Below are 27,633 nucleotides of genomic sequence, written 5' to 3'. Positions count from 1 at the left end.
GCTCTTACATTTCATGCCTGGGTTTGCAAACATGTGAATGTCTACCTCCCTGTGTTAGGTTCTGACTCCTAACACTGGGTAGTCTTCAGTCAACACACACACGAATGCTAGATCCTACCTGGACTCTGAGGACACTCCACTGAATGTGTTTTAGAGGTAATTGTTTTGAAAATGGAAGGGAAAGTATGTGGAAGATGATGAAAAGGATGAGCAAGATGGACTTTTAATTTTTTTAGGCCTGGGCATGGTGGCTCACACCTGTAATCCCAGCAATTTAGGAGGCTGAGGCAAGCAGATCGCTTGAACTCAGGAGTTTGAGACCAGCCTGGGCGACATGACAAAATGGTGTCTCTACCAAAAATACAAAAAATTAGCCAGGTGTGGTGGCTTGCACCTGTGTTCCCAGCTACTGGGAGGCTGAGGTGGGAGGATCCCTGGAACCCAGCAGGTGGAGGTTGCAGTGAGCTGAGATCACACCACTGTACTCTAGCCTGGGCAAGAAAGTGAGACCCCCATCTCAAAAAAAAAAAAAAAAAAAAAAAAAAAGAAGAATCTTTTAGTATTACTGAAATTTTATTCTGTTTTTTCTTACTGTTTTTAAGCAAATACGTTTTTATTTTTTAATTTTTGTGGGAGATGGACTTTTAAAAAAATGATGTAAGGATAACTAGATAGCTGTTTAGAAAGAGAAAAAAATTGGTATCTCTGCCAACTGTGTACTAGCATTAAGTTCCAAATAAATTAGTAATTTAAATTGGAAAAATAAAATATATAAATACTAGACAAAAATGTGAATGAATTTCTTTATACACCAGGAGCGTGGAATAGTTTCCTGCTTATTACTCAAAATCCAAAAGCAACTTTTACATGGCAAGTAAACTAAAAAGAAAAATGACCAATGGGAAAAAATAGTGCCACTTATATCACTTCATATATAAAGAGCTTCTACAAATATAAATAAAAATTTTCAATAAACTTTTAGAAGAAAAAGGAAAAACTGCAAATAGCCCATAAGTGTGAGAAAAGATAACTTCACTTAGAGTAAGAGACATACAAGTTAAAATTTCACCAAGATATTTTTCACATATTAGATTGGCAAAAATGCAAAATTTGAAAGTAATATTGTTGGCCAGACTGAGAGAAACCAACATTCTCATTCCCTATTGGTTGTAGATAGCAAAATTACACATGCATTTACTTTTAACTCAGCTGTCCCACTTTTGGTAATTATTTTAAAAAACTAGCAAAAATATGAAAATATGTACGCCTTAGATTATTTATTGCAATACTATTTGTAATAGCAAAAGATTAAACTAGCCAAATGTGTAATAATAGAATAAGGCGTAGAAGATCTGCACGACGGAGGACTGTGCGGCATGAAGAAGATACCAAAGATCACCATCGGCACTAGAAAACGTGGCTAGGGTAGTTTCATAGATGGAAAAGGCATACCAGAGAGAAGTGTGTAAACTATGCTGCCTTCTATCTGAGACAGGGGAAGGTGCAAAATACATCCATCCACATTTGTTTATATTCAAAAACCAATGGAAAAGACCAGGTGTGGTGGCTCACACCTTTAATTCCAGCACTCTGGGAGGCCGCAGCGGGTGGTTCAGTTGAGTCCAGGAGTTAGAGACCAGCCTGGGCAACATGGAGAAGCCCTGTCTCTACAAAAAATACAAAAATTAGCCAGGTATGGCGGCGAATGCCTGTATTCCCAGCTACCAGGGAGGCTGAGGTGGGAGGATCACCTGAGCCCGAGGGGTTAAGGCTGCAGTGAGCTGTGATTGTGCCACTGCACTCCAGTCTGGGTGACAGCGTGAGACCCTGTCTCAAAATAAGAAACAAAAACAACATGAAAATGATAAAGCTAACATGAATGATTATCTTTAGGGAGAAGGAGAACACAGAGTGGAAATCATGAATGCAAAAGGTAGACTTCTTAGCATACATCTTATATAGTAGATTTGGCACTGGAAAAATGTACATTCTTTACATAATTATAAACAAAATTAAATCTAAATAATAAAAGTCAAAATGACATGAAAGAACCTGCCTCTGTATTGAGTTGGTTGTTTTAACAAAGAGAATAGTTATTTCAAGTGATTTTAAAACACAATTATTTGATAGTATACTCCTTCTAGAATATATCCTAAAGACAAAAAGAACAAAGTAATCTTAAACAGTTTTTAGTAATCATAGTGTTTATAATATTATTAAAATTGTTCTAAACCAACATGGATACGTAGGTGTGTGTATGCCTACCTACACGTATTAGAACATAGAAAACCATCATTAATATAATTAATGATGTTAATTATATTAATGCTGTTAGAGTTCAATATTTTCAGTGTAAGATGGAAGAGATACAAACATAAAATCAAAGACTTTACATCAAAACCTGTCTTAAATTTGAATGATAAATAGTGTAAATTTTATAAATATCAAATGCATTTTCTCTTTAAAAACTTAAATCTTTTTGGCTGGGTGCAGTGACCCATGCCTGTAATCCCAGCACTTTGGGAGGCCAAGGCTGGTGGATCAGCTGAGGTTGGGAGTTCAAGACCGGCCTGACCAACATGGAGAAACCCCATCTCTACTAAAAATACAAAATTAGCTGGGCGTAGTGGTGCATGCCTGTAATCCCAGCTACTTGGGAGGCCGAGGTGGGAGAATCGCGTGAACCTAAGGGGGAAGGTTGCAGTGAGCCGAGATCGTGCCGTTGCACTCCAGCCTGGGCAACAAGAGCAAAACTCTGTCTCATAGAACAGTAACAAAAACAAAACAAAACCTTACATATTTTCTAAGTTTTTCCACTGAAAAGTTCTAGAAAAACTACTGACTCAGAACAGATGACCATCCCAAGTGTCTGGACTGTAGTCTCTAAATCCCAACTTTAATGAAAGCAGGGATCTTTGGAGAAATGGCTGATTCCAGGTCTGTGGCAGCAAATGTACAAAAGAAGCCTGAAACCTCAATCCTGAAAGTTAGGAAAGAATTGAAAATCACATTGAAGTCATATCAAAAGGACTCAAGAACCAACTTAAATTGGCTCCCATTTGTCTCAAAAAATGGGATAACTGAACCACCAATAACTGTAATGAATTGAAACATATCAAACATATTTAAATCAGGTTGAGATAAGGAGGGCAGAACAAAAAAATCTCTAGGAAACCAGTATTTATATTGTGCGCTTAAATGAATGCATGCCTGAATGCATGAATACTGTGCTAAGTGCTTTATATATGTATATATATTACATCTATATGTACAGTATATATGCTGTAGTATATATATTATATTTACATATAATACAGACACAAGGTTTAAAAAGAAATCTTTCCAACAGTCCTGTGAGGTCATTATCATTGCTATTAATTTTTTTTTTTTTTTTTTTTGAGGCAGAGTCTCGCTGTGTTGCCCAGGCTGGAGTGCAGTGGCCGGATCTCAGCTCACTGCAAGCTCCACCTCCCGGGTTTACGCCATTCTCCTGCCTCAGCCTCCCGAGTAGCTGGGACTACAGGTGCCCACCACCTCGCCCGGCTAGTTTTTTGTATTTTTTTAGTAGAGACGGGGTTTCACCGTGTTAGCCAGGATGGTCTCGATCTCTTGACCTCGTGATCCACCCGTCTCGGCCTCCCAAAGTGCTGGGATTACAGGCTTGAGCCACCGCCCCCGGCCGTTATTAATTTTTTAAATCATCATATTGATCAAGAAAGGTAAGGAGCTCAGATCACCTAGTGAAGTCTGTGCTATTTTTACTAAAGCACATAGGAACAGGGATGATGTAAACGTCCTCAGCTGTTTTGTCCTCCTCATTCATATTGGCCATTAGAGTTCAGTATAGGAGACCAGCCTTGCTTTGTCCCCCGTGACAACCCATGTTACCCACTGTCATGGTAATAAGAATGAATCATGGTTCTCCTCTGCCAAGGCCAGTCAGGGAGCAGGTCTTTGTGTTCTCACAGCATATATAGGTTCAGAAGGAAGCTGAATTTTCTCTAGATTCTGCTTTGCAAAGCACTTCTCTTTTCTCCTTGGGGTCTCACATGGATGTGTAGCACAAATTCTGCTTATGTAAGTCTTTTATCATGGATTTTTATTAGATTTCCACATCTTTGGAGAATCTTTGACGTTAGAAGCTGAAAAACAAGCTTATTTTAAAACTGAAGTTAAACTGCCCATTATCTCCACCAAAGTGTCTTTTATGAAAACACCACCCACCCCCCCACACCCCACACACACACCCCTAGAGAAAAAACGAACTGCCAACAGACCCATCATGGTCTCTTGATATATTACAACAGAGGCGCTATTTCCACCAAGCATCGGCTTCCTGGTCTCCCTAAAGACCAGCAGAGGAGAAAAGCCAGGGTTAAGTCACAAAAGCTTGGTGGGCAGTGGAATAACAAAGGCTATAGCCTTCTCAGGTAAAGAGCATTCCAGAGAAACAGCATGACTCAGACCCAGGAGCTATAATTTTGGCTTTACCCCTGTCTACAGACCTTGCAGGCCATTGAATTATTTGTAATTGAGTTGTCTCATCTAAAAGTTTTAAAACAGAAAAAGATATTTCTCGTTTTTCCTATGCATTATTATACTTCTACGAATGAAGACATTATTTTTCAAATGATTGCATTTGGAAGATCAATGAAAGATCCCAAGGATTTGGTGGTCATAAAACTATTCAGTATTTGTCCTTTCTGAATCTTACATATAAAATAATACCTAGCTCAAATGAGATCATGTATTTGAAATACATAACATGTAATCAAAGAGTAAACACATTGGCACTCAGTAAACATTTCCTTTATAACCGTTAATAAGACAGAGCATGATGTAATAATTTGTTAACAACACATGATTTAGAGACAGACAAGCCTGGGTTGAAATGCTGCCCATATTTGACCTTGGAACAATAATAAACCTCACTATTTAAACATTTTAAAAATAAGGAAAATAGTTCTATTGTAATGAGTAAATTAGGCATAGCACCAGATACAATGGCTGATGCATAGTAAGTACTCAAGAAATAGTGGCTTCTGTCTACCTAAATAAATACCCATTCACCTATGGGTCCTGTGTTTATAGCTTACATTGTAGCTTACATGTTTTGTAATACTTGCTGCTCTAAGACCAAATAACTGAAAATATTGACCCACTGAGTTCATGGAGCTTCATCCAATGTTTCTTTTCCAAAGAAATTTTGCTATTACCTTTTTCCAAAGTAACTTTGGTAGAGTGCCTGCTGTTTGTAATATTTGTGGGTAATTATTAACATTTTCATCTTTGCCTGTTTGCACTACTATCTTAGCTCTTTGCTATATAACTGTCTTATTTTTTACTTGTAATAATTTGGCTTGGCATCTTTGGAGTTAATTGCGTTGCTATTACTATTACTGATACTACCATTGAGAAAAAACACTTGGGAGTTTTTGGTGTCCTAACTGCCTGAAATCAATTTATAAAGCTAGGACCAAGCCCTGTCATAAGCACAAAATAACTGTTACTGTTCTCTTTCCCCTCTAACATAATTTGGTTGTTAAGGAAAGATATGTAGTGTGATTTAAGCCTATGGGTTATTATCGGAATATAGGAGGAGTCTTACTCCAGTCAGTGTAACAGCCTGTCACAGTTGCTTGGTTATATTTGAAGTCTACTTAAATGGATACATATTGCTGTACTGCATCATGTGCTTGATTTAAAAACATTTCCATAGCAGGCTTTCTGTATGGACCTACTCATTTTCTTTCCTTAACTTCATTAATCAACTCCTTTCCCTGATTTTCCTTAACTAGAATTTAATTTGCTATGTTATTTTATATTTTGTAAGCTATATTAAATTCTAGTTGGAACAAAAAAGCTATCTTTCCTAAAGATATCTGATTTTTGCATCCTGAAATTTCCATAAACACTTTGCAGAGCTTATCACGTGAAAAAATTCTTACATCCTAATGCTGTGGCATGAGTGATAAATGTAATAATACATTAATTTTGATATTCAGATGGAATTCATCTCCTATTTAGCAGAGCTGTGAAGAGAAAACAAAACAAAGCACTGCCCAACAATAGCAAGACAATTAGAACACGGGCTTTGACTCCAGTGAATATGAAACCCAGGGACAACCACAGTCAACTAAGTTTTTTAATAATTCGTATCAACTGCATCTGAAAGTATAGCATGTTTTTTTAAATAATGTTTTGGTTGTCGGCTCAGCACAGCATTTTCCCTCTGGGCTGTCTAATTCTGCACACACACACTAAATCAGATGTTAAAATGGTATTTGATAAAATGAGTTTCAAATTAGATAATTTCAGGATCAGAAATGAAGTTAATACGTTGTGTAAAGAAATAAATAATTAAAAGGAAGGTAATAAATTTAAAATGATGAATTTTGCGATAGAACTAAAGCTCACACCTGAAGTATAAGATGTAAGGCTAAAAGTCAAATATATCATTACTTATTTATTTATTTAAATGATTGGATGAGCATCAGCAGATTTAGTCCCTTTGCTTTAGCATCTTGAGAAATAACTCATATTTACAGACAATGAAGACTTATCCAATCTGTTTCTTTCTTGTTAACTGTTGTAGACCCTGAAGATGTGAGGTAAAAAAATTGCTTAAAAATTTAGATCTCCATTTATTGAATCCTTTAAGTTAACAACATAATAGGCTTAAATATCTATTCTGAAATAAATGGCTTTCTGATTTTTTATTAAGAATCCTGAGTACTTGTGCTGTTCTTCCCCACTAAGTCATGCCAAAAACTTTAATTCAGGGAAGGAGGTGTTAGTAGATAGAGCAAGACTTCCAGCTTTACAATAAAACAATTAAATGAGAATTTCTGGGAAGTCGCCAAGTGCAATCAAGAAAGATGTTGCCTTTCATGCAGAACACTCACTGAAGAATAATTTTACATCTTTGTCAAGGCGCAGATTCTCATTATTTATTTAGATTTATTTGGCAGTTATTCTCTGAAGAGCTCATTAGAGTACATTATTCCAATACCATGTTAATTTCTGACTCTTATTTATCCTCATGTTTCTTTTCACATTTTTGCAGATTTCTCCCACCACCTATCTCTTGAATCTAGTCACATCTGTCCACCTCCAATGCAAGCCCAGTCCAGCCACTTAGCATCTTTCACTCACATGAGTGGGATTGCCTGGAAACTGGGCTCAGCACCTCCACTCTGGCTGCCTGCATCCGTTCTCTGCAGCACAGTTCCCATAGTGCTTTTGGTTTTAATAGCTTTACTGAGATACAATTCATATACCATAAAATTCAGTAGTTTTTAGTATATTTACAGAGGAATGCAGCCATCACCACAAGCTAATTTTAAAACATTTTTATTATACACCAAAAGAAATTTTTGATGAACTCAAATGTATCTATTTTCTTAGTCTGTCGTGCCTTTGGTGTTATATCTAAAAAGGTTTTCCCTAACCCAAGCTTCTGAAGAATTAAAAAAATTTTTTTTTCACAAAATGTGATACTCATTATTTTAGATTTTACAAGTGGATTTTAGCATATTCACAATATTGTGCCTCTATTATCCTTATCTAATTCCAGAATATTTCCATCACTCCAAAAAGAAGCCTCATATCGATTCACAGTCAGTCCTAATTACCTCTTCTTTCAACCACTGGCAATCACTAATCCACCAGGGTTTTACTTATACTGGACATTTCATATAAATGGAATCATATATGTGACCTTTTGTGTCTAGTTCTTTTCATTTACCACAGTGTTTAGAAGTCTCATCCATGTTGTAGACTGTTATCAGTACTTCACTCCTTTTTATGGCTATTGTATGGATAGTTCACATTTTGTTTAATCCATTTATCAGTTGATGGATATGTGGGTTATATCCAGTTTTTGCTATTAGGAATAATGCTGCTATATACATTCATGGGGACACCTGCTTGTGTGAAAATATGGTTTTTAGTTCTCTTGGGTATATACCTAGGAGAGGCATTTCTGGATTGTATGGACACTTGATGTTTAAATTTTGAGGAGCTGCTAAAGAGGTTTCCATAGCGGCTGCAACATTTTACATTCCCATCAGCAATGTATGAAGGTTCCAATTTCTCCACATCCTTGCTAGTACTTATATCCTTCCTTCTTTTCATCTTCTTTCCTTTTTTGATTATGGCCAATTTAGTGGGTGTGAGATAACTATTGTGGTTTTGATGTATATTTCTTTAATTAATGATATTGAACATCTTTTCATGTGTTACTGGCCATTTTCTTTGGAGAAATTATATTCAAACTCTGCCTATTTTTAATTGAGTTGTCTATTTATTATTGAGGCATACAACTCTTTATATATTTTGGATAGCAAGCCCTTATCAGATCCAATTCCGTGGGTTGTCTTTTCACTTTCTTGATAGTGGCTTTTGACACACACACGTTTTTGACTTTGATAAAGTCCAATTTATCTTTTTGTTTGTGTGTTTTGGTGTCATATTTAAGAAACTGTTGCCTAATCCAAGGGCACAAATATGTGTACTTACGCTTCCTTCCACAAGTTTAATAGTTTTAGCTCCTACATTTTGATCTTTGTTTCATTCTGAGTTGATGTTTTTGCATATGGTGTGAGGTAGGGGTCCACATTCCTTCTGTTGCATGTGTATATCTAATTGTCTTGTTAACATGTTTTGCAAAGACTGTTGTATTCCCACTGCATGGTCTTCACACACTTTTCAAAAATCAATTGACAGTAAGTGTAAGAGTTTAATTCTAGATTCTCAATTCTGAATTCATTGGTCTATATATCTATCCTTATACCAGTACCATATTGTCTAGCTTTATAGTGAGTTTTGAAATTAGAAAAATTGAGTCCTACAGCTTTCTCCTTTTCAAGGTAGTTTTGACTATTCTAGGTCACTTGAATTTCCATATAAATTTTAGAATGAGCTTTTCAATTTCCATAATAAAGCCAGTTGGAATTTTGATAAAGGTTTTATTGAATTGGTGGATCAGTTTGGGAGTATTGGCATCTTAAAAATATTAAGTCTCTGATCCACGAGCAAATTAAATGTTTTTCCATTTATTTAGGGTTTTCTACTTTATTTCAATGATGTTTTATAGTTTTCTAATTTTGTAATTTGCAGTGATGTTTTATACTGCAAAAACTTGCAGTGCAAGGTTTGCATTTCTTTTGTTGAAGTTATTGTTAAGTATTTTATTCTTTTTGATGCTATTATAAATGGAATTTTTTCTTCATATTTTTAATTGCCATTATTGCACCAACATAGTATATGTTTTATATACATATGTCTTAAAGATTTCCAATTTTTCAGGAATTCAGATACATAATATATTATCATCTTGAGAATACAAAGAACACAACATGGAGGAAGATTGAGAAAATAGGTTGCCAGTATTTAGTCACTAATGATTCTACAGACTTTCCTTTTAGTGTTTTCTATTGGAATTTTAATATGTCTTGCCATGGCTCTTCAAGAATAGAGCTTCCTGGAAAATGAGGCAATGAAAAGAAAATGGACCCAAAGTCAGAAAAGGTTAAGAAAGAAATCCAGAAAAGTAATATATTTTGAAACTAAACATAAGGACTCCCTTCTGCCAGAATGTACATTCCAGATAGGCGCAAAAGGGAAGCAAGTGTATCTTCCCATTTAATCCTCAAAATTGCTCATTTAGAAACAAAATAGAAAGTACCCATTCATCTAAGAAGCAGAACTTTTTTCATAGCATTGTAAAAGGAATGGCAGGGAAGAGGGAAAAGAGAGTGATGGGAGAACAACTTGCTTTTAAGATACCCTGGGTGACAGGTATCAAAGCCTCGGGCAAAACCTGTCACGGCAAAGCTGTGACTCTCCAACTTCCTTCACAAATGACAATATAAACAATAGCAGCTTTCTATTAAAGAACTACATGAACTCAAAAGAAATGTTTATGGAAAGGGGCCAGATACCCAGACAGCAAGCCAGTATGGGTACTGAACAAGAGTTGTGCTTTCAATCTCTCTGCTCTACAGATCAGGTTAAAAACTCTATACCCTTCAACTTTAGGTCAAATAACAGGGCAAATACCAATTAATGCCATGCTTCAAATGCAGTAACTAGATGGAGCTGCAAGAAATTAAACACTACTATAGAATATCATTTGGAAAGCACAGCCTCTTGAACCTCCTTCATCACAGAGACACCCATTGGTCAAAGATGTTTCACAATTCAAATTCAACAAACTGAAAAGAATAGTGGATGTGCCACCAACGCAACCCTTTTTTTCATAGAAAGAGACATGTAAACACACAAAAGGGTGATGGAGCTGCACACAGCACTGAATGTTCACTGAGTACGATAAGCCTGAAGAAGGCTATACAGCAGAGACCCAGGAAATAGGTCTTTCTCCATATCTACTGCTATCAAAATTATGAATTTGTAAATACTGAGGTCAACCTGTCCATTTTTAGTCCTGGGTTAGTGGAGAAGGAAGTTGCAAGGTTTTTTACTTCCCTGGAATTGCTAAATAGGGCTTCACAAAGAGGCACACAAGGGTCATGAGATGTCACTTCTCAGAGGGCACAGCCTTGGGCATGTACACAGTTTCTCTGACCTCTCTTCCCAGAGATGACTATACATGGTCCAGTTCTCTTGGACTATCTCTTTCCCTGAACACCCAATTAAGCTACAGGCTGATATCACACCTAACTGGTAGGCTATTGCTGGCTGATTACTATATTGTTTTTGACAACACCTTGGGCCATACATTGCTCCAGTCTTATCCAATTAAAGTTGGATTCCTTTGCAAGAGTAGTCTTTACACCTTGCTTTATGCAAGGAGAACTCTTCTTGGCTACCTTTTTCCCTGGTTCTCTATATTTTTGTCAGGTTTGTCGAAGATCAGGTAGTTGTAGGTGTGTGGTTTTATTTCTAGGTACTCTCATCTGGCAAGCTGAGAGGCAAATCATGAATGAACTCCCATTCACAATTGCCATAAAAGGCCATAAAAGGGAATAAAATGCCTAGGAATACAGCTAACGAGGGAAGTAAAGGCCCTTTTCAAGGAGAACTACAAACCGCTGCTCAAAGAAGTCAGAGATGACATAATCAAATGGAAAAACATTCCACGCTAACAGGAAGAATCAGTATCATGAAAATGGCCATACTACTGAAAGCAAATTATAGATTCAGTGCTACTCCCATTAAACTATCACTGAAGTTCTTCACAGAATTTTAAAAAACCTATGTAAAATTGATACGGAACCAAAATAGAGCCCAAATAGCCAAGACAATCCTAAACAAAAAGAACAAAGCTGGAGGCATCACACTACCCAACTTCAAACTATACTACAAGGCAGCAGTAACCTAAACAACATGGTACTGGCACAGTACCATGGACATATAGACCAATATGTGAACAGACACACACAGATCAATGGAAAAGAACAGAGAACCTAGAAATAAGACCACACACCCGCAACCATCTCATCTTCAACAAACCTGACATCACCAAGCAATGGGGAAAGGTTTCCCTATTTAATAAATGGTGCTGGGAGAATTAGCCATATGAAGAAAGTTGAAACTAGACCGCTTCCTTACATCTTATACAAAAATTAACTCAAGAGGGATTAAAGACTTAAATGTAAATCCCAAAACTATAGAAAACCTAGAAGAAAATCTAGATAGTATCATTTAGGACATAGACATAGGCAAAGATTTCATGGCAAAAAAGGGACAAAAGCAATAGCAACAAAAGCAAAAGTTGACAAAGTGGGATCTAATTAAACAAAAGAGCTTCTGCACAGCAAAAGAAACCATCATCAGAGTGAACAGGGAACCTACCAAATTGGAGAAAAATTTAGCAATCTATTCATCTGACAAAGGTCTAGTATCCAACAACTATAAGGAACTTAAATTTACAAGAGAAAAACAACCCATTAAAAAGTGGGCAAAACTCTCTCACCACTCCTATTCAACATAGTGTTGGAAGTTCTGGCCAGGGCAATCAGGCAAGAGAAAGAAATAAAGGGTATTCAGTTAGGAAAAGAGGAAGTGAAATTGTCCTTGTTTGCAGGTGACATGATTGTATATCTAGATAACCCCATCACCTCAGCCCAAAATCTCCTTAAGCTGCTAAGCAACTTCAGCAAAGTCTCAGGATACAAAATCAATGTGCAAAAACCACAAGCATTCTTATACACCAATAACAGACAAACAGAGAGCCAAATCATGCTCAATGAAATAAAAGAGAACACAAATAAACGGAAGAACATTCCATGCTCATGGATAGGAAGAACCAATATCGTGAAAATGGCCATACTGCCCAAGGTAATTTATAGATTCAATGCCATCCCCATCAAGCTACCAATGACTTTCTTCACAGAATTGGAAAAAACTACTTTAAAGTTCATATGGAACCAAAAAAGAGCCCGCATTGCCAAGACAATCCTAAGCCAAAAGAACAAAGCTGGAGGCATCATGCTACCTGACTTGAAACTATACTACAAGGCTATAGTAACCAAAACAGCATGATACTGATACCAAAACAGAGATATAGACCAATGGAACAGAACAGAGACCTCAGAAATAATACCACACATCTACCATCTGATCTTTGACAAACCTGACAAAAACTAGAAATGGGGAATGGATTCCCTATTTAATAAATGGTGCTGGGAAAACTGGCTAGCCATAAATAGAAAGCTGCAACTGGATCCTTTCCTTACACCTTATACAAAAATTAATTCAAGATGGATTAGAGACTTAAATGTTAGACCTAAAACCATAAAAACCCTAGTAGAAAACCTAGGCAATATTATTCAGGACACAGGCATGGGCAAGGACTTCATATCTAAAACACCAAAAGCAATGGCAACAAAAGCCAAACTTGACAAGTGAGATCTAATTAAACTAAAGAGCTTCTGCACAGCAAAATAAACTACCATCAGAGTGAACAGGCAACCTACAGAATGGGAGAAAATTTTTGCAATCTACTCATCTGACAAAGGGCTAATATCCAAGACCTACGAAGAACTCAAACAAATTTACAAGAAAAAAAAATAACCCCATCAAAAAGTGGGCAAAGGATATGAACAGACACTTCTCAAAAGAAGACATTCATGCAGCCAACAGACACATGAAAAAATGCTCATCATCACTAGCCATCAGAGAAATGCAAATCAAAACCACAATGAGATACCATCTCACACCAGTTAGAATGTGGATCATTAAAAAATCAGGAAACAGCAGGTGCTGGAGAGGATGTGGAGAAATAGGAAAACTTTTACACTGTTGGTGGGACTGTAAACTAGTTTAACCATTGTGGAAGTCAGTGTGGTGATTCCTCAAGGATCTAGAACTAGAAATGCCATTTGACACAGCCATCCCATTACTGGGTATATACCCAAAGGATTATAAATCATGCTGCTATAAAGACACATGCACACGTGTGTTTATTGCAGCACTATTCACAATAGCAAAGACTTGGAACCAACCCAAATGTCCATCAATGACAGACTGGATTAAGAAAATGTGGCACATATACACCATGGAATACTATGCAGCCATAAAAAAGGATGAGTTCATGTTCTTTGTATGGACATGGATGCAGCTGGAAACCATCATTCTCAGCAAACTATCTCAAGAACAGAAAACCAAACACCGCATGTTCTCACTCATAGGTGGGAATTGAACAATGAGATCACTTGGACACAGGAAGGGGAACATCACACACCGGGGCCTGTTGTGGGGTGACGGGGGGGAGGAATAGCATTAGGAGATATACCTAATGTAAATGACGAGTTAACGGGTGCAGCACACCTATATGGCACATGTATATATATGTAACAAACTTGCACGTTGTGCACGTGTACCCTAGAACATAAAGCATAATAAAAAATAAGTGGGCAAAAGACATGAACAAACACTTCTTAAAAGAAGACATATATATGGCCAACAAACATATGAAAAAAGCTCAACATCACTAATCATTAGACAAATGTAAATCAAAACTACAGTGAGATACCATCTCACACCAGTCAGAATGGCAGTTATTAAAAAGTCAAAAAACAACAGATGCTAGTCAGGTTGTGGGAAAGAAGGAATGCTTTTTTGTATGTGGGAGTGTAAATTAGTTCAACCATTGTGGAAGACAGTGTGGCAATTCCTTAAAGACCTAGAGGCAGAAATACCATTTGACCCAGCAATCTCCTTACTGGGTATACACCCAAAGGAATATATATCATTCTGTTATAAAGATAACATGCACATATATGTTTATCATAGCACTTCACAATAGCAAAGACATGGAATCAACCTAAATGCTCATCCATGATAGACTGGATAAAGAAAATGTGGTACATTTACATGATGGAATGCTATGCAGCCCTGAGAAGGAATAAGATCATGTCCTTTTCCGGGACATGGATGGAGCTGGAAGCCAGTATCCTCAGCAAACTAATACAGGCATAGAAAATAAAATACTACATGTTCTTACTTATGGGAGCTGAATGATGAGAACACAGGGGTACATGATGGGGAACAACACACACTGGGGCCTGTAGGAGGGTGGGGGTTGGGAGGAAGGAGAGCATCAGGAAGAATAGCTAATGGATGGGATGATCAGTGCAGCAAGCCACCATGGCACTCATCTACCTGTGTCACAAACCTGCACATCCTGCACATGTACCCCTGAACTTAAAAGTTAGAAATAAGTAAATTCTCAAGTTTTAGGGAGCTGATTGTCTTATGTGAAGTTCACTTTCTGCAGCACCCTACAATAATCCTGAGGGAGCTCCCCGAGGTATCCCATTTGTTTTCACAATCATTATCAGTCTGGGCCAGGTACTACTGCTCTCCTGCACAATTATCCACTGGGCTTCTACCCTCTCTTGCTGGACATCAAGGTCTCCATGGGTGTCTTGTTCTCTGGCCCTATCATCAAGGCACTAATCTACAGGGCTACAGCCATGATGATTAATTGGTTCTGAGCAGAAATGAGGACAATGCTCATGGCACGCACTCTGTGTTAAACTTTACCTACCTTCTGGAAGCCTGGTAGGCACCTGTTGGGCACCAGTGACAGAAATGAATAAACCATTATCCTGACCAATAGAATTCAAAGTCTAGTTGGGGCAAATCATTTAAAGATAGATACAAATACATTTTAAAGTCTATTTCTATGACAGTAGATAAGGTGTAGTACAAAGTTTCCTACTTATTTCATATTAGATCGAGTTAAGTTCTTAACCTTCAATTAATGCTCTTCATCTATAAAATTGATCATAATACTTTAAAATATTTTAAGGATTGAATAAATATCAAAATGTATATATATGTGTTATAAATGTGTAGAGAGAGAGAGGTAAAGAGAGACTGAGGAAGAGACACAGAGGAGAGAGAGAAAGAATGATAAATGAAACCCATATGTCTTTACCAAGAGTTGTCTTTTGATAATGTCAGTAAAGAAAAATGAGCCAAGTCTCAAATCATTTTAGGAGGTTTATTTGCCAAAATTAAGGACACACCCAGGAGACAGGTCTATGCCTTTCTCCAAAGATGATTTTGACGGCTCCAAATTCAAGGGGGTAAGGGAGGGATATTAAGAAGTACACAATTTTCATGTAAGAGAGCGTTATTCATGCCTTTATCTGGCTCAGTGAATCTGCATTTTTTCTTTTACATAAAATGGCATAGACAAATGTGGCAGAGGAAAATTGTAGGAAATCTGCATTTTACATAAGATAACAGACAAAATTGGGCAGGGGAGCAATCAGATAAGCATTTGTGTGTGATGGGCTTGGGTTACTTTGCCTATAAAGATAAGCTATCAATTTGCATTGCCATGGTGAAATATTCACAGAAACATCTTAAAAGATCTTGCAGCTCACCAAGAATTTCCTTGTGGGCAAAATAGGGGGGAGATGTGTAGCTTTTCATCTTGTAGCCATTTTGTTTAGGAACAAAAAAGGGGGAGGCAGGTTTGCTTGACCCAGTTCCCAGCCTGACTTTTCCCTTTGGCTTAATGCGTTTGGGGTCCCAAGATTTAATTTCCTTTTACAATAACAAGATTAAATAACCTCTTGAAACTTCTGCTTTAAGTTGGAGGAAGTGGCACTTTTGCCTCTAGCTTAAAGCCAGGGCATAAATTCCTGCAGAGAAAGTTCTGATAGAGACTCCTAGAAAAATATTTGGTGGACAGGAAGATTGGAGAAAGAACCCTTCCCTCTTCATGTGGCCACCTGTACTTCACCCAGCCTCATCTCTGCCTGGCCCCTCCTCTCAGCAAACACCACAGTCCATAGTCAGGATTTCTTGTTACACACAGGTGAATAGGAATTCTCTTTGGATAATGAAAGTACACTTGTGGTCAACTAAACTGTCAACTTAAAATAGCAGCATACAGTCCAAAATCTCCAAAAATTTTCAGAAAACTACTAATGTAAACAGTCACCAATATTATGAAAACACAAGAACTATGTGAGGAAGCGGAGTTAATGGGGGATGCAACAGAAAATATTAACAAAAGAGGGCTCATAACTCATCAAGAATGAGACAGAATTCTGGTCAATTAAAAGCAAACAACAGGTAGATTAGATAGGGAAGTTGGCTTGGGTAAAGATGAGTTACCGGTCTAAGAGATAGAAAGGAAAAGTCTCCCAGAATTCACTGCAGAAGGAAAAGTAGGCTGATATGGTTTCAAGAGGTTGGCTCCTGACTGTGCAACAAATTATTATCTGGGACTTTGTTGTCATCAGTAAAGCTGATGTGCAGGAAACTCCAGTTGAGGTGGGTTTTATGTATTAATAGGATTGGCTTAACTTTTTGTAGGAATTCATTTTATTTCATGTCATTTCCTTTTCTATGCTAAGGTTTTATGGCTGACAAAGAAAGTAAGAAACTACGTATGTTTGACAGTGTGAATGGACCATCAGCCTCCACCATCCCCTGCTCACCATGGTTGAGCAGGTCATTTCTACCTTCTGGTGGATGGCCATATAATCTGGGGCTCAGAACTGCTTTACCTGGCACCTAGTGAGGAGGAGAAGACAAACTCAAAATACCTGCTCTGCTGGGGCTGATACAGATGTTGTGTTTTACTAGGGAAGCTGTTAATTTAATGATAGCAAATCTGGACTGTTTATAGACAAACTCGTACAGGAGTTTGCAACAATTTCACAGCTCAGTTTGATGTTTTGGCAGATGTTATGGGAGCATTCTGCAAGATCATTACGGCAGAGCTGTGGTAGAGTATACTTCCCCAGGGAGCAACCTGCCGAAAGCAACTGCACTGGAGCTTGTCTGGACATGTCCCCAAGATGGGTCTTCTCTGAAAAAAACCTTCCTTCATGTGATAAATAGGTGCTTTTCCCCTAGAGTTAACTTATGTGACTAAAGATGCTTATTTTTATTATAAAGTTTCCTAACACAACTGTGGCACATGTTAAAAGGAAGTGACTATTAAAAGAAATTTATTATTTTGCGGGAGCCACTGGCAGCCAAAATGGAGGTTTCTTTTATTCTGTAACATTTTGAGGAAAGGGATGAGAAATTGAGCAGAGACTAGATTTCAACATTTCTAAAAGTGTGAGTTGTAAAAAGCCTTTATATAATGAGTCCATTTTGTTCACAATGATTCAGTTAAGGTAGAGATTGTTGAATGATTTGCCAAGACCTTGACACTTAAAATGGGTGAGTTTAAGTGGTATATTAGTCCGTTTTCATGCTGGTGATAAAGACATACCTGAGACTGGGTAATTTATAAAGAAAAAGAGATTTAATGGACTCACAGTTCCAAGTGGTCAGGGAAGCCTTACAATCATGGTGGAAAGCAAAGCAAAAGGCATGTCTTACATGGCGGCGGGCAAGAGAGAATCAGAGCCAATCAAAAGGGGAAACCTCTTGTAAAATCAACAGATCTTATGAGACTTGTTCACTACCATGAGAACAGTATGGGGAAAAGCACCCCCATGATTCAATTATTTTCTGCTGGGTTCCTCCTACAACATGTGGGAATTTTGGGAGCTACAATTTAAGATGAGATTTGGGTGGGGACATGGTCAAACCATATCAAGTGGCCTTCAAGATTTTATGATTGACTACAAACACTCAGCCTGCTAGTCAACCCTCCCAGGTCCCTAGATGTTATTGAGGCAAATTCCTAAGAGGCTTGGGACATTTTTATGCATGACACCAGACATGAGAACAACTGGCAAGGCCCACTATGTACCAGTTGAAGAAATGAGAAGCTTTAAGTTAAAGGCAAAATTTGAAAAGTGTTAGAGCAACATTCAGATGAGATGTTTATTCTGGCTAAATATATACATTTTTAAGAGACAAGGTCTCACTCTGTTGCCTAGGCTGGAATGCGTGGTGGTGTGATCATGACTCACTTCAACCTCAAATTCCAGGGCTCAAGGAATCCTCCTACCTCAGCCTCCCAAGTAGCTAGGACTATAGGCTCACACCACTACTCCCGGTGATACAGTTTGAATGCTTGTCCCCTTCAAATCTTACGTTGAAATGTGATCCCCAGTGTTGGAGGTGGGCCTAGTGGGCAGTGTTTGGGTCATGGGAGCAGATCCCTTACCAGTGGCATTGTGCTGTCCTCATGGTAATAAGTGAGTTCTCGTTCTGTTAGTTCACATGAGAGCTGGTTGTTTAAAAGAGCCCACAACCTTCTCCTCTCTCTGCTCCCTCTGCCACCATGTGACACACCAGCTTCCCTTGCCTTTTGCCATGAGTAAAAGCTCTCCAAGTCCTCACCAGAAGCTGAACCGATGCCAGCATCGTGCTTCTTGTCCAGCCAGCAGAATCAGAGACACCTCTTTTCTTTATAAATTACCTAGCCTCAGTTATTCCCTTATAGTAACATGAAATGGACTAACACACCTAGCTAACTAAAAAAATTTTTTGTAGAGATGGAGTTTTGAATTCCTGGCGTCAAGTGATCCTTCTATCATGGTCTTCCAAAGCACTGGGATTACAGGCATGAGCCACTGCACCAGCCTGGCAAAAGATTTTAATGTGGGCTCTGCTCAGTTTATATACTCGAAGAGTACAGAGAGGCTTTTGTTTTTTAACCCAGATGAGCTTCAGAAGATCTGCACTCAACGCTCCCAAAAGCCCCTGGTCAAGAAGTGTGGTAATGTGTTAGTGAAATTTCTGGAGTGGCCCCCAAAGTTGAACAATTAGATCAAGATCACAATGATTTGAAACCTTTAGCAGTCTAGTGGATAAAACTGGATTCTCTATTACAATCCCCAAAAATACTTTAACATTTGTTTGTTTCAGAACTCTGCATCTGACTACAATTGCTTCACTAGACTACAAGTTGGCAAGCTACAGCCCACAGGCACAATTTTGGCTACTGCCTGTTTTTATAAATAAAGTTTTATTGGAACACAATCATACCCATTCATTATGTATTGCCTGTGTCTGCTTTGGCTTTACAATGGCAGAGTTCAATAGTTGTAACAGAGCTCATATGGCCCAGAAAGCCTAAAATACTCACTATTTTGTTATTTATAGAAAAAGTGTGCTGACTCCTGCCTACAGCATCCCAGAACATGATACATACTCCCTGAACATGTTAGTTCAAACAAGGGCACAAGAATGGGGAACAAAAATTTGGTACAAAATGTGAATGAGTGCATTGGTGTAGATAAAATTAAGCTAAACTATAAACTGAACTCATACTAAACTTTGTTCTGACCCCACCCTGTGGTGCCTCTAAAGCCTGCTGGGGTCACTGTTATGTAATCATCAAGGACACTTTGGTCCTGTTACAGAGTGTACTTACAGATGTGGAGTCTACCAGTGTCCTAGCCGTATGAGATTTAATCCTCTGCATATCCACATATTTACAATGCAGCATCGGATGGCTGGAAATCATGCCATGCCACCGATGAGGTATGTCCTGGCTGAGGCACATCTCGTCACCAACAACACACGAGCCAGGAGCTATGACATGGCGAGAGCCTCACTTTTCACACTTCTCACCATAGCTGGTAAGCAACCATCCTTTCAGCAGCAGCAGCATCACAATAAAGGCTGAGCAGGACCAACATGTATTATTGAGAGTTGCATTTTGAGAAAGATGAACTATTTAATAGAAAGAAAAAAAATGTCACTTTCTAAATAGAATTTTGGATTCACAGATATTCATGGAACAGTAAATATGTGTGGGACTCATTTGGAGGCTTGCTTTGAAGGGCGTGCAGGGTGACCAGCCTTCCCTGCTTGCTGGCTACCTAGGGGTGTCCTCACATGTAGGGATTTCTGTGCTAATATTAGAAAAGTTCTAGGCAAACCGAGACAAATTGGTTACCTTAAGGTCATTTCTTTTTATTTTTTACTTATTTGGTTTATTTTTTTAAATTTTAAATTTTTGTGGGTACATGGTAGGTGTATATATTTTGTATATATTTATGGGGTGCATGAGGTACTTTGACACAGACATGCAACACATAATAATCACATCAGGGTAAAAAACAGAGTATCCATCACCTCAAGCATTTACCTTGTGTTATAGACAATCCAATTATACGATTTTAGTTTTTTTGCAATGTACAGTAAATTATTCTTGCCTGTAGAAGGTAATGCCTTTTTAAAGAAAAGGTTTTGAGGTCACTAAAAGCATTAAAAATAATTCTGGGAAGATGTGTTGGTGCATACTTAAAAAGTCACACACATTAAAAATATAGAAAAGAAAGAAATAGAAAATAAAGGGGTGGGTTTCAAGAATCCTGATGAAACTTAGGATATTTATGCCTCAGAAGAGAAAAAATCCAAAAGTGAACAAGTTAACTTTTTCAGACTTCATAGTGGACACCAAAAGAGGAAGAGAGGAGACCTCAAGATGAGCAAATTATTCCACTCAGCTCAGGCTGTCATAACAAAATAGCATAGATGGAGTCTCTCTGGTGTCTCTTGTTATAAGGCCACTAATCCCATGATAAGAGCCCCACCCTCATGACCTCACCTAAACCTAATTAGATCCCAAAGACTCCAATTACCATCTACTTTTCTCCAAACACCATCACATTGCAGATTAGGGATTCAACTTAGGAATTTTAGGATGGCACAATTCCGTCCATAGCAACAGGTTTTATTTAATTTTTTTAAAAAAGTAAATTTTAATAAGATTTGTGCAAATGACATTTGTACATTGAAGTTCAAAAATACCAAGTTGGATTTGGAACTTTAAAAGATACAACTCATATAGTTATGATTGGAAAACATTTGAATTTTATGTTCTCCAAAATCATGATGACCTGAGGCTAAAAACTGCTCTTGTTTTCCGTTCACAGAAAAGGGTGACAAGCTGACATGTACAAGGAAGTTGTATAACCCTGACCTACACTCATGTCACTACCATCAGTATCATGTCACTACCATCAGTAAGACCAGCCAAATCATGAGGGTCTTCATGAAACTTGCACTCAAATCAACTGCAGTGAGCATTCACCCTCGCATATCTTCCAGGGGGAGTAAATTGTTGCAGAAGTGGTTCCCAATTTTGTAATGTCTCCTGCATCCTCACACTCACTGACTCTGGCCTTTGACATGGGACTTGTTTTGGCCAATAGGACATTAGCACTGGAAATCAAGTAAGCTTTGAAGAAAATGCTGGCACATTAGATTTGCCATCTCTGACCACTGTGTGAACAGCCATGCCTGGGCCTCTAGTGGATGAAAGGCCATGTGGAGAAAGACTCCAGTGGTCCCAGCCGTTGTTCCAATGAGGTCCCCTGGAGCAACCAGCCTGCCAGCCATCAGCGTATGAGATCATCCTTGACCATCCAGTCCTCACTGAGCCACTGGCTGACTGCAATAATGAGCCAAGCTAGCCCAAGCCAGTTGAACCATTCAAAGGACTAACCCAATCATGACAATAATCAATGTTGTTTAAAAGCCATTAAGTTTTAGGAAGCTTGTTATGCAGTAAAAGCCTACTGATAGACAAGAAGGTAAATTTTACAAAGATACTGCTGGTAACCAGAAATACATAGCAAAGCAAGGAGGAAATGAGGACATTAAGAAACATTCATATTTCACTGCTAGAGGTAGATATTTCCACTTTTTGAACCTTCACACTGACTACGTAGTACTGCTAAGTAGTATAGATGTTACCCATAAACTCTATGAACTGTACATCGTTTCAGCTTCCCTGTTTGCTGAGAGACCCTGGTGGTGCTTGCAGTACGTTGCGGTCTTGCTGGAGTTCTGTTCCCAGCCAATGCTGTGTACCTGGTGGACTGGGAAGGTAGGAAAGTGTTCAGCGTGTCTCAGGGAAGGCAAGGATGTAACAGGAAAATCCATTCCAAAGGCAGTTGCTAACATAACTCGTGCTGGGTTCTGTTATCCATGGATAATGGCACCATTGGTGGGGATTATTATAAAAATTCTCCTGACTTTAAAGATTATGGTATTGACTTAGGGCCTCTGGATGTGGGTGGGGAACCCAGGAACTTAATCAGGAGGTGACTCCCTTGTAGGCTAGGGAATAACACAGAGAGGAACAAGTGCTCTCTGAGAACCACGAAGAGTAAAGCCAAGATCACACATTTTGCCATTAGACCAGCCGCTGAGTAGTCCAGTCTCCTCTTCCCAGAACACTGCTCTCTGTCTAGTATGAGGAACTGCGGGCAGATACTGGTTCGCCAGAGCTTTGCCGACAGTGTTAACATGGTCACCTGTAGTATTTTGGATGCTGTCATAGATGTCACTCAGAGATGGAATACATTATTCCACTGCATATAAACATGGAGAGTTACATTTTACTGCCATATAACTGAAACATCCAGATATGGGGCAACATTTTAAATGTTGTCTCCATTCACTGCTTACCAACAGATGGACCGTGAAGTGTTTGGCCATCTGTGAATATGCACAGTAAAAATTGCTGTAATTGATAATATAGAATCTGTTTCTGATTTTTTTTTTTACTCCATGAATGATATTTATTATCCATTCTCTATGTGAATATGGATGGGCCATATCTGGTTTTTGTAAATAAAGTTTTACTGGGACACTGCCACAGCTCTGTGTTTATGTGTGATTGATGACTGCTTTCATTCTGCAATGTCAAAATTGAGTAGTGCAACAGAGACTATCTGGCCTTGCAAAACCTGAACTATTTACTATCTTGTTTTCAACAGAAAAAGTTTATGACCTCTGCTGTTATGTCCATCATGAGCCCAGCCCCAGAGCACTTGCTGTGATCAGCCCAATATCACCCACTTTACCACCCTGCCCTGAGGCTTAGATTCTCCTTTTTCTCTCCCCTGCCCTTTGTCACCTCTTATTTTTCCCTTTTAAGGAGGGCAAGCAGAATGCTTATAAAACCCTTATTTTTAAGAAAACTCTATTTTTTTTTTTTTTTTACAAAGCAAGTCATGTTTTTTTTTTCTTCGAAATATTTAGTTCTGATATACCTATATCAGGATAATCTTTCACTTTCTTGGAGCCCATGTACTGGGCATTTTTGCTGAGAAGACTGTTGCCTGGTGATTTCTTTCATCTGCTCCAGCTGATATCTCTGAGCATGTTTCCTCAAGATATCAAATAGAAAGTTTAGTTCTGATAAGAGTCTCATAAATATCTCCCACCCTTAAGGGTGTTGCTTAGCTGTGCTCAACTGTTTGGCAAACAGACCAAGTCCCTGTTGTCAGGGGTAGCAGCTTTGTGCTTTCTATTGCATTCTAATGGCCCTTCTGGCCATACATTAACCTCTATACCTGCTTCATCTTGTTCAGAAGCAGCTCTCTTTTTCTTCATCTTGTTCAGAAGCAGCATTTTTTTATATGGTTGATTTATGCTGGGTTAGGTAAAAGTTGGTTGATGGATCTCTCAGTTCAAAAAAAGGTGTAGTCTCCTTTTCTTGTTCACTGTGGTGTGAAACATAGAGCTTTGTTGAAGTACAGACTCGTATCTTTTCTTAAAAGTTTTTTTCAGACACTCAGAGTATTTAAGGCTTTTTAAATGCTCCTATCCGTATGATATGGGTAATGGTGGTGACCATATTTTCATCAGCAGGTATATTCTTTAGTTTTTCGCTAAACACAACTTCTCTGGACCCTTCATCACTGACGGTCAAGGGTTGAAAGCAAAGGTGGGCTAAGCTTTGGGATGCAAAAAACCTTCCTCTTGCCCCATGGACATTTTGTGGTTTTAAGGGGGCTGTAGTACTACTCAAATCTTTGGTCATTCCTGCATTATTTTCAAAATCTGAAATCAGTGTACTATCTGGGGGATGTTTCCCTTTAGAACATTGAGGGCAATCTCAAGGACTGCAAAAACTAGATCATCAAATATACCCGAAAACATGCTTTTTCCCTGTCAGGATATTTGCAGAAGTAATTCCAAAAGTTTTGGGCTTCCCACCACATAGCAAGACGTGACTCTGCCACATGGATTCAGGAATATACAGTAGCAGTTCCCTGTGAGAATGTACTTATAACATCGTCTCAAAGGAACAACAGTCATGAGCCTCCAGGGAGGCATAAGCAGTTGTGCAGCTTGTGTTCATGCAGCTGTGTTTAGCTCTACTGCAGTGGGTTGAATTGTGGCCACCAAAAGATACGCTCACACAGAATCTCAGAATGTGATCTTATTTGAAATGAGTCTTTTGCAGATGTAATTAAGGTAAAGATCTTGAGATGAGATCATCCTAGTTTGGGTTGGCTCTTCAATTCAGTGATGGTGTCCTTATGAGAGACAGAAGGAGAAGATACATAGAGAAGGTCTTTAAAAAAATGAAGATTAGAATTATGGATTATTCTATTGTTATGAAGATTAAGATTAGGAACCAAGGAACCAAGGAATGCCTGGAGCAACCAAAAGTCGGAAGAGTCAAGGAAGGGTTCTCTCTTAGGGGCTATGGAATTCCTCTTGGCACCTTGATTTCAGACTCAGGGCCTCCAGAAATGCAAGAGAATCAATTTCTGCTCTTTTGAGCCATCCACTTCATGGTAATTTACTATGGCAGCCCCATCAAATGAATACAATCAGCACAGGTACCCTTGTAGACTATGGCAGCATCACACAAGGTTACAGAAAAAAAAAGTGCTTGGTTCGTGGACATCTGTGGGGCCAGTGTTACCTGTAATTAGTCCCAAGCATTTTGAAAAAGAACCATGACTTTTTCTTATGATGGCACAATTTCCCTTAGCCTGCAAAATACATTTTGAACCATATTAAGGAGGCTGAGACTCAGAGATGTCATACTTCACAGGATTTTATTTTTAATTTGTTGTTATCATGGGCTCTGTTGCTCTGAACATTCACAAGTACACTGCACACACTCACACAGGCAGCTCCATCCTTCCCAGCTTAGAGGGCTTATTCAGTTTTTCGAAAAGGGGTGTTGTCAGAGACTACTGTAATCTCAGCAGTAAGAAAGTGTCTTAAAGCCATCAAACTATGTTTGTTGTAGACAGCTCACTGATGTTTTTTCACATGGTCTGTCTCAATTGTTCAAACAACAGACTGCTCTTTTAAAAATGTCTTTATATTTACCTGCCTTTTTGAGGAAGTAAACAAGCATGAGTTCCTTAAGACATCGACATTGATTTTGGTACTGTTCTAGCTTTCTGTGTAATGCTTCTGAGACAGGGAAGAACATTAGCCCTGATGGATCGAGGTCCCTAGAGGTAGTCTCTGCAATATATACCTGAGGAACAAATCCCCTACTCAATTCAGCCAGCTTATCAGCTCCAGGATGGTTCCAGTCTCTGTTCTGTGTTACTAAAATAAAGGAATTCCTTGTTACTGATTAAACATATTAATTCAAGCAATCAAGTAAATTATACTTCATTGTGAATGAATGTTGAATTAAAGTAGGCAATGACAGTTTTAGCCCTCTTCTCTATTAGGCAAGTGATTCCAAAAAAATCACCCTTCCAACAAATCATAGAGGTATAGTCATTTATGAATTGGCACCAGGACATAGCATAAGAAAGAGACAACAGGAAGTGGTCAGGCTCTACATGTATCTTCACTAAGGCGATGTTGGAAAGATTTAACTGTTGGGCAACCTTATAACCCCGTGAAATAAAAAATGGCTTGGCAATCTGTCTCCTGTGGGCTTCTATTACATCTGCTGCGGATTCAAGCAAATCCCCTGCAGGGTGATAATCCTCAGGGCATTTGTGTTTTCTGGCGTAGAGTCTCATACATCTGGGAAAGCTGGAAGCCTCTTGCTTATGGCTTAGGTGTGGTCATGAAGATCACTAAAGAGGTCCATGGAAGTTTCTTTTAAATGCCAAACTTCATAAATCTCAGTACCACATTCACTTCCACTGTGCGTCAGGTTCTCGCTGAGCAGTGCTCTTTATTCATGAGGTTGCCCTTGATATGCTGGGGAATTTCAGAACAGGTTTGGTAAAGTAGAAGGCTCTCCACTGGCCCTGGAGTGCAGTATGGGAAAATTATAGCCTGGGTGAAATTTCACCTTCAGCAGCCCGGAGTGGGATTTCTGAAGATTTTTGAAATTATCAGGATTTGTTTGTGTGTGCCTTGCAAACATTTCTTGGACTTAAATCTACAAAAAGATACAGGTTTGTGACATCATCATAATGTCACAAGTGTGCACATTTTAAAACATGGTATAGATAGATATTGTTTGTGTGACCCCTAAAGAGACTCCAAAAGTGAACTCTCAAAGTCAAAATAAGTCTTTCCACATAGAACTGGAAGCTCTGAGAATAGTGTTTTTGAAGTGGGTAGGATGACAACCTTTAACATTATATCCATAAAACTTAAAGAACACCATAATCGTTATCAAAATATGACCTGATGGACTGTGCCCACCTGGAAGCAGGGCATGTGGATATCCCAGTGCTTCATATAGATGCTGTGGGTCAATATTGCCTTTGGTGCTGATGGTAACTTTCAGAAATGAAAAGCACCAAGGCATCTGGCGATCTGCCTGTACATAGCTGTGTAGAATGGATGCTGGCCTCACATACTGAGAATGTCCATGTGTCCTTTGTTACTGATTAAACATTTTAATTTAAGCAGCAATGCCCCGATGTGCATGTTTGAAGCTTTGCATAAGGCCATTAGGGTCATCTCTTCAAGGCCTTCTTCCAATCTCATCATCCACTATAGAGTAAATGCTACTACTCTTTCCACTGCTTATTTTTGGTAGCACTTCAGAAGCCCTTCTCTCTTCATGGCATAATATGTTGAGAGTTATGTTAGAATCAACATAGGAGTCACATAATTTTGACTGAACCTTGTTTACAAAATGGGGAAAGTGTCCTTACTTCCTAGAAATTTCACGTCTTGTGAAAGTTTACTTAGCTTCAAAGGTAGAAATACAAATAGTTGTATGAAATATAAAGAGCGGTATTTAATTTTTTGATATCTCTGAACATAACTTCTCATCTGTGTCATAAGATTTAGGAGCATTTAATCAAATTACCCAGCACCTGTCACTAAATAATAAGTGATAAATATATATGCCCCAGAAAATCAGCAGTCATAGATTTCTTTATAAACAACTAAGCATAACATATAATCTAAAATTCCCATTCTCACTTTCTCTTAAACAGGTGTGTAGTATACATAGAATTTGGGTATTTATCTCAGTTTCTTACTTACAGTCGAAATCACATACACTCTAATCCTTGGAGAATTTAGAGTTTCCAAACC

Source organism: Chlorocebus sabaeus, chromosome 21 (assembly GCF_047675955.1).
Source record: "Chlorocebus sabaeus isolate Y175 chromosome 21, mChlSab1.0.hap1, whole genome shotgun sequence".
NCBI classification, from domain to species: domain Eukaryota; kingdom Metazoa; phylum Chordata; class Mammalia; order Primates; family Cercopithecidae; genus Chlorocebus; species Chlorocebus sabaeus.
Note: the sequence above shows the minus strand (reverse complement) of the source record.